Source organism: Piliocolobus tephrosceles, chromosome 3 (genome assembly GCF_002776525.5).
Source record: "Piliocolobus tephrosceles isolate RC106 chromosome 3, ASM277652v3, whole genome shotgun sequence".
In the NCBI taxonomy this organism is placed as follows: domain Eukaryota; kingdom Metazoa; phylum Chordata; class Mammalia; order Primates; family Cercopithecidae; genus Piliocolobus; species Piliocolobus tephrosceles.
Genome location: NC_045436.1, coordinates 83215403 through 83223535, shown reverse-complemented (window position 1 = coordinate 83223535; position 8133 = coordinate 83215403). Strand labels below are relative to the sequence as shown.

The 8133-nt window shown below is 39.0% G+C and overlaps 1 pseudogene across 1 annotated transcript; it reads right to left on the bottom strand.

The window, feature by feature from the left end:
* Positions 1–2894: 2894 nt before the first annotated feature.
* LOC111547955 lies at positions 2895–4559 on the bottom strand (annotated as a pseudogene). The gene has a single exon (XR_002733282.2). The product of XR_002733282.2 is annotated as an armadillo repeat-containing protein 10 pseudogene (transcript).
* Positions 4560–8133: the final 3574 nt, after the last annotated feature.

The window sequence follows — 8133 nt, the reverse complement described above, 5'->3', positions numbered from 1 at the left end:
ATTAACTAGGTAATTGTGGTATTGTTATTTTAGTCTTAGTTAAGTGAGGATTCCCAATTTCATTTGTTTCTAATAGGAAGAAAACAGTTATGCTCACTAGAACATCATAATACTGATAGAGGGAATAATTGTCTTATTCCTAGCTTTATTGATAATATTTCTTACTAAAATTTTGGATGAATTATTTAAGGTAAATGCTAGGCTGAGTTTATAAATATTAAATCACTTACTTTGCATATAATAATATGGAATAAGATATATGTAATTATCTACATTTCACAGTTGAGAAAACTGAAGGATAGTGAGAAATATATTCCCACAATGAATGGATTACAAAATTAGTAAGTTGCACATGGTTCTACCTTAAAACTAAGATTTAATAAATAAAATATTTAAAAGATTTAATTATCTCCAAAAAGAAGGTAAATTTGCATAAACTCCATCATGTGGACTTTCAGATGTGAAGGACAGTTGCTCTATTGCTGCTCTCAAAAAGTACTAGCAACTTCTCTCTGGTTCAATGAAGAGACATCAGATTGATGAAGTATTCATACCAGAAATCTGGGAATCTTATATATTAGGTTTTTGTAATTAGACATTACAAAAACCAGCATAAATTTCTCTTTTCATTGTGACGTATTTCTCATACTTCCTTTTTTCAGAGGAGGGTTATCCATCACCTCAAGCATTTATCCTTTCTTTGTGTTATAAACAATCCAATTATACTCATTTAGTTATTTTTAAAGGAACAGTCATTGTTGACTGGAGTCACACTGTTGTGCTATGAAATACAACATCTTATTCTTTCTATCTAGCTATATTTTTGTACCCATTAACCATGCCCACTCCTATCCCCCTACCCCCACTACTCTTCCCAGTCCCTAGTAACCATCCTACTCTCTGTCTCCATGAGTTCAATTGTTTCTGTTTTGGATGAATTAAGCAATGTAAATACTAGGCTGAGTTTTATAAATATTAAATGAATTTATTATAGATGTATGGATTTATTTCTGGATTCTCTATTCTGTCCCATTGGTTTATATGTTTGTTTTCAAACCAGTACTATGCTTTTTTATTGCAATATCTCTGTAGTACAATTTGAAATCAGGTAATGTGATTCCTCCAGTTTTGTTCTTTATGCCCAGGATGGCTTTGGCTATTCTGGGTCTTTTATGCTTTCATAAAATTTTAGGATTATTTTTTCCATTTCTGTGAAGAATGGCATTGGTATTTTAACAGGGATTGCATAGATTCTGTAGATTGCTTTGTGTACTATGAACGTTTAACAATATTGGTTCTTACAATCCATGAACATAGAATACAGTCCCTTTTTTTTGTATCTTCTTTAATTTCTTGCATCAATGTTTTATAGTTTTCATTGTAGAGATCTTTCATTTCTTTGGTTAAGTTTATTCCTAGGTGTATTATTTGAGGCAATTATAAATACAGTTACTTTCTTGATTTCTTTTTTATTCTTTTGTTTTTTTTTTTTTTTTTTTAATACTTTAAGTTCTGGGATAATGGCAGAATGTGCAGGCTTGTTACATAGGTATACAAAGTGCCATGGTGGTTTGCTGCACTTATCAACCCAACATCTACATTAGATATTTCTCCTAATGCTGTCCCTCCCCTAGACTCCCACCCCTCAACGGGCCCCGGTGTGGGATGATCACCTCTCTGTGTCCATATGTTCTCACTGTTCAACTCTCACTTATGAGTGAGAACACGCAGTGTTTGGTTTTCTGTTCCTGTGTTAGTTTGCTGAGAAGGATGGTTTCCATCTTCATCCATATCTCTGCAAAGGACATGAACTCATCCTTTCTTATGGCTGCATAGTATTCCATGGTGTATATGTGCCAAATTTGATTGTCCAGTCTATCTTTGATGGGCATTTGGATTGGTTCCAAGTCTTTGCTATTGTGAACAGTGCTGGCAATAAACATACGTGTGCATGTGTCTTTATAGCAGAGTGATTTTTTTTTGAGTGATTTTTTTCCTCTTTTTTAAAAAAAGATTATACAATTTGGGCTCATAGTAAAAAATTCAAACAGTAGAACAGTGTGTATGTAGAAGGCATTCCCCACTCCCACTACAAGAGTTTGGGTATCATTCTAGAAGTGTTTTGTCAATACATAAGCGTTTTTCATTTAAACACACACACACACACGATCCCATATTCTTCTATAATTTGTGTTTTTTTAAAAAAAACCACCATATTTCATAGATAGCTTTCCACTTAAGCACATTCAGAGTTCCATCATTCTTTTTGTTTTTGTTTTTTGTTTTTTTTTTTTTTGAGACAGAGTCTCGCTCTGTCTCCCAGGCTGGAGTGCAGTGGCGCGATCTCTGCTCACTGCAAGCTCCGCCTCCTGGGTTCATGCCATTCTCCTGCCTCAGCCTCCCGAGAAGCTGGGACTACAGGTGCCCGCCACCTCGCCCGGCTAATTGTTTTGTATTTTTAGTAGAGAGGGGGGTTTCACCATGTTCGCCAGGATGGTCTCGATCTCGTGACCTCGTGATCCGCCCGCCTCGGCCTCCCAAACTGCTGGGATTACAAGGCGTGAGCCACCGTGCCTAGCCATCATTCTTTTTTTTTGAGACAGTGTTTTGCTCTTGTTGCCCAGGCTGGAGTGCAATGGCGCGATCTCAGCTCACTGCAACCTCTGCCTCCTGGATTCAAGCATTCTCCTCCCTCAGCCTCCCAAGTAGCTGGGATTAACAGGCATGCGCCACCATGCCCAGCTAATTTTGTATTCTTAATAGAGACGGGGTTTCTCCATATTGGTCAGGCTAGTCCCAAACTCCTGACCTCAGGTGATCTGCCTGCCTCAGCCTCCCAAAGTGCTGGGATTACAGGCATGAGCCACTGCGCCCAGCCTCCATCATTCTTTTCCAAGACCAGAAAATTCAGTTAACCAACTGTCTAAAGATGGACATTGTGATTGATCCCACTATTTTATATGTAACTTTTTTTACATATTGAACATTGAAGGGGAGTGGGTGAGTCCTAGAAAACATTCTCTCCTAAAAGTTTACATTTTTCACTGACTAGAAGTGACCAAAATAGATTATACTGACGAGAAAAGACTTTTGAAAGCAGTATGGTCAGGTTGGCAGGTGAGTGGCCTCAAGAACTTAGGATTTCATTGCTACTAAAAGAACAAGCTATGACAGTTCTGAAGCAACGATTTAGTCAAATACTGATGCTGTCTCAGATGAGTAACTGCAAATCACTTCAAAAGGTAGAAGGGTAGCTTAAATGTGAAAAAGGTTACTGCCACTTCATGTAGGGAAAATAACAAGTATTTGCAAATAGCAAAATAAAAAGAAAGAAACGGTTTCAGTACAAGCTCTTATACTCACTTGGTATCAAAACAGTCCAAAATAAATCTAGAAGCACAGCAAGTTATAGCTGTGTTAATGATGAAATGTGATATTTACTGTTTAAATTCAGCAGCTGGAAGAATCCCCTTACAAGGAAGATAGCAAATATGTTTATGTCCAGACTGCATTACTCTTTGGAAAAATATGACCAATCAGATTTTGGGTATTATTGTTAAAATCTTTTCCTTCACCTCTGCATCATGGTGGTCAACTAAAGCTTTTATTTTCTGGGCACATTCTTCTCCATGTAACAGGAAAAACAGTGAACCTTCAGTGAAAGTAGGCTGCACAGCTAAACGGCCTTCTATTTTGAGGCAGTTATTTATATTCTGAAATAGTGTAAGTACTCGAAGAAGAATCTCCTTTGCCACGTGGCTGTCATAAAGGGAAAGGAATGACTAATCCACTTGGGCATGAAGAAGTCCTTCTGTCATGGCTGGATTTTCAGACAAATTCAAAAGCAGTTTCAAAACTTGCACCTTCGTGTTTCCATTTCCAGTAAGTAACACCTGGAACAGGTCTGTAATGTAACTGTGAAGCATGTGCTGGTGGTCATTGGTAACAGTCATGTTTGTCAACAATCTCAGTCCGGCCAGCTGCACAGCAGAGTTCAGAGGACCAGAGAAGACATCCTCACAGACTTGATTGATGTATATCTTTATCTTGATTTGATTTTCAACATTCACACTCAGGTTATTTAGTGCATTTAAAGCTTTCTCTTTAATACTCTGGTTGGAATGGTTGATTTTGTTTCCAACAATTGGAATACCACCCAATTCATGAATAATAGCTTGGTTAACTGAAAAGGCTGCACTGTTACCCAAAGTAATCAAAGCTCTTTCAATAATTACAGGATCCTCAGTCGACTCCAGCAGGTAAAGGAGTTTCTGAAGTTGTGCAGCATTTAGAACATCATCATATGAACCATCAGTTAAGTCTTCTGCAGACTTGGAAGGGCGCATCCCGAGCTCGCGGTCGCCCCGCCGCGGACCCCGGGTCAGTCTGTAAATGCAGTAGCAGGCGCCCGCGCCGAGGAGCAGGCCCGCCGCCACCCAGCCCGCGCCCCAGGGGCCACCCATTCTGCCGCTGCTGCAGAGCGGCAGCGCTGGGCCAGGGCCGGAGGCTCCTGGGGGCCAGCGCGGAGGTCTCCAGCTCAGGCGGGCCCAGCGGACACAACAAACCGCGGGCGACCTGGATGTGGAGAAAGGAAAATCAGTAGAGTGATTTATAATCCTTTGGGTATATACCCAGTAATGGGATTGCTGGGTCAAATGGTATTTCTAGTTCTAGATCCTTAAGGAATTGCTACACTGTCTTAAACAATGGTTGAACTAATTTACACTCCCACTAACAGCATAAAAGCATTCGTATTTCTCCATATCCTCTCCACTATCTGTTGTTTCCTAACTTTTTAATGATCGCCATTCTAAGGGGCGTGAGATGGTATCTCATGTGGTTTTGATTTGCATTTCTCTAATGACCAGTGATGATGAGCTTTTTTTCATATGTTTGTTAGCCACATAAATGTCTTCTTTTGAGAGGTGTCTGTTCATATCCTTCACCCACTTTTTGATGGGGTTGTTTGTTTCTTTCTTGTAAATTGGTTTAATTTCCTTGTAGATTCTGGATACTAGCCCTTTGTCAGATGGATAGATCGCAAAAATTTTCTCCCATTCTGTAGGCTGCCTGTTCACTCTGACCATAGTTTATTTAGCTGTAGAGAAGCTCTTTGGTTTAATTAGATCCTATTTATCAATTTTGGCTTTAATTGCCATTGCTTTTGGTGTTTTAGTCATGAAGCCTTTGCCCATGCCTATGTCCTGAATTGCCTAGATTTTCTTCTAGGGTTTTTATGGTTTTAAGTCTTACGTCTAAGTCTTTAATCCACCTTGAGTTAATTTTTGAATAAAGTGTAAGGAAGGGGTCCAGTTTCATTTTTCTGCATAGGACTAGCCTGTTTTCCCAACACCATTTATTAAATAGGGAATCCTTTCCCCATTGCTTGTTTTTGTCAGGTTTGTCAAAGGTCAGATGGTTGCAGATGTGTGGTGTTATTTTTAAGGCCTCTGTTCTGTTCCATTCGTCTATATATCTATTTTGGTACCAGTATCATGCTGTTTTGGTTACTGTAGCCTTGAAATATAGTTTGAAGTCAGGTAGTGTGATGTCTCCAGCTTTATTCTTTTTGCATAGGATTGTCTTGGCTATGTGAGCTCTTTTTTGGTTCCATATGAAATTTAAAGTAGTTTTTTCCAATTCTGTGAAGAAAGTCAATGGTAGCTTAATGGGGATAGCATTGAATCTATAAAATAATTTGGGCAGTGTGGTCATTTTCATGATATTGTTTCTTCCTATCCATGAGCATGGAATGTTTTTCCATTTGTTTGTGTCCTCTCTTATTTCCTTGAGCAATGGTTTGTAGTTCTCCTTGCAGAGGTCCTTCACATCCCTCGTAAGTTGTATTTCTAAGTATTTAGTTCTCTTTGTAGCAATTGTGAATGGGAGCTCGCTCATGATTTGGCTCTGTGTTTGTCTATTATTGGTGTATAGGAATGCTTGTGATTTTTGCACATTGATTTTGTATCTTGACAATTGGCTGAAGTTGCTTATCAGCTTAAGGAGATTTTGGGCTGAGACGATGGGGTTTTCTAAATACACAATCATGTCATCTGCAAACAGAGACCACTTGACTTCCTCTCTTCCTATTTCAATACCCTTTATTTCTTTCCCTTGCCTGATTGCCCTCCCAGAACTTCCAATACTATGTTGAATAGGAGTGGTGAGAGGGCATCCTTGTCTTGTGCCGGTTTTCAAAGGGAATGTTTCCAGTTTTTGCCCATTCAGTATGATATTGGCTGCGGGTTTGTCATAAACAGCTCTTATTATTTTGAGATATGTTCCATCAATACCTAGTCTATTGAGAGTTTTTAGCATAAAGGGATGTTGAATTTTGTCAAAGACCTTTTCTGCATCGAGATAATCATGTGGTTTTTGTCATTGGTTCTGTTTATGTGATGGATTATGTTTATTGATTTGCATGTGTTGAACCAGCCTTGTATCTCAGGGATGAAGATAACCTGATCATGGTGGATGAGCTTTTTGATGTGCTGCTACATTCGGTTTGCCAGTGTTTTATTGAGGATTTTTGTGTCAATGTTCATCAGGGATGTTGGCCTCAAATTTTCTTTTTTTCTTGTGTCTCTGCCAGGTTTTTTTTTTAATCAGGATGATGCTGGCCTCATAAAATGAGTTAGGGAGGATTCCCTCTTTTTCTATTGATTGGAATAGTTTCAGAAGGAATGGTATCAGCTCCTCTTTGTACCTCTGGTAGAATTAGGCTGTGAATTTGTGTGGTTCTGGACTTTTTTTGGTTGGTAAACTATTAATTACTCCATCAGTTTTAGAACTTGTTATTGGTCTATTCAGGGATTCGACTTCTTCCTGGTTTAGATTTGAGAGGGTTTATGTGTCCAGGAATTTATCCATTTCTTCTAGATTTTCTAGTTTGTTTGCACAGAGGATTTTATAGTATTCTTTGATGGTGGTTTGTATTTCTGTGGGATCAGTGGTGATATCCTCTTTATCATTTTTTATTGCATCTATTTGATTCGTCTCTCTTTTCTTCTTTATTTGTCTGGCTAGTGGCCTATTTTGTTGATCTTTTCAAAAAAACAGCTCCTGGATTCTTTGATTTTTTGAAGCAATATCTCTGTAGTACAATTTGAAATCAGGTAATGTGATTCCTCCAGTTTTGTTCTTTATGCTTAGGATGGCTTTGGCTACTCTGGGTCTTTTATGCTTCCATATAAATTTTAAGATTATTTTTTCTGTTTCTGTGAAGAATGGCAAGTCTCTATCTTGCTCAGTTCCAGTCTGATCTTAGTTATTTCTTGCCTTGTACTAGTTTTGCATTTGTTTGTTCTTGCTTCTCTAGTTCTTTTAATTGTTATGTTAGAGTGTCAATTTTAGATCTTCCCTGCTTTCTCTTGTGGGCATTTAGTGCTATAAATTTCCCTCTAAACACTGCTTTAAATGTGTTCCAGAGATTCTGGTATGTTGTGTCTTTGTTCTCATTGGTTTCAAAGAACTTATTTATTTCTGCCTTAATTTCCTTATTTACCCAGTAGTCATTCAGGAGCAGGTTGTTCAGTTTCCATGTAGTTGTGCAAATTTGAGTGAGTTTCTTTTTTTTTTTTTTTGAGACGGAGTCTCGCTCTATAGCCCAGGCTGGAGTGCAGTGGCCGGATCTCAGCTCACTAGTGGCAAGCTCTGCCTCCCGGGTTTACGCCATTCTCCTGCCTCAGCCTCCCAAGTAGCTGGGACTACAGGCGCCCGCCACCTCGCCCGGCTAATTTTTTGTATTTTTTAGTAGAGACGGGGTTTCACCGGGTTAGCCAGGATGGTCTCGATCTCCTGACCTTGTGATCCGCCCATCTCAGCCTCCCAAAGTGCTGGGATTACAGGCTTGAGCCACCGCGCCCGGCCTTGAGTGAGTTTCTTAATCCTGAGTCCTAATTTGATTGCACTGTGTTCCGAGACTGTTATGATTTCTGTTCTTTTGCATTTGTTGGGGAGTGTTTTACTTCCAATTATGTGGTGAATTTTAGAATAAGCACGATGTGGTGCTTAGAAGAATGTATACTCTGTTGATTTAGGATGGAGAGTTCTGTAGACTTCTATTAGGTCCACTTGGTCCAGACCTGAGTGCAAGTCCTGAATATCCTTGTTAATTTTTTATCTTGTTGATCC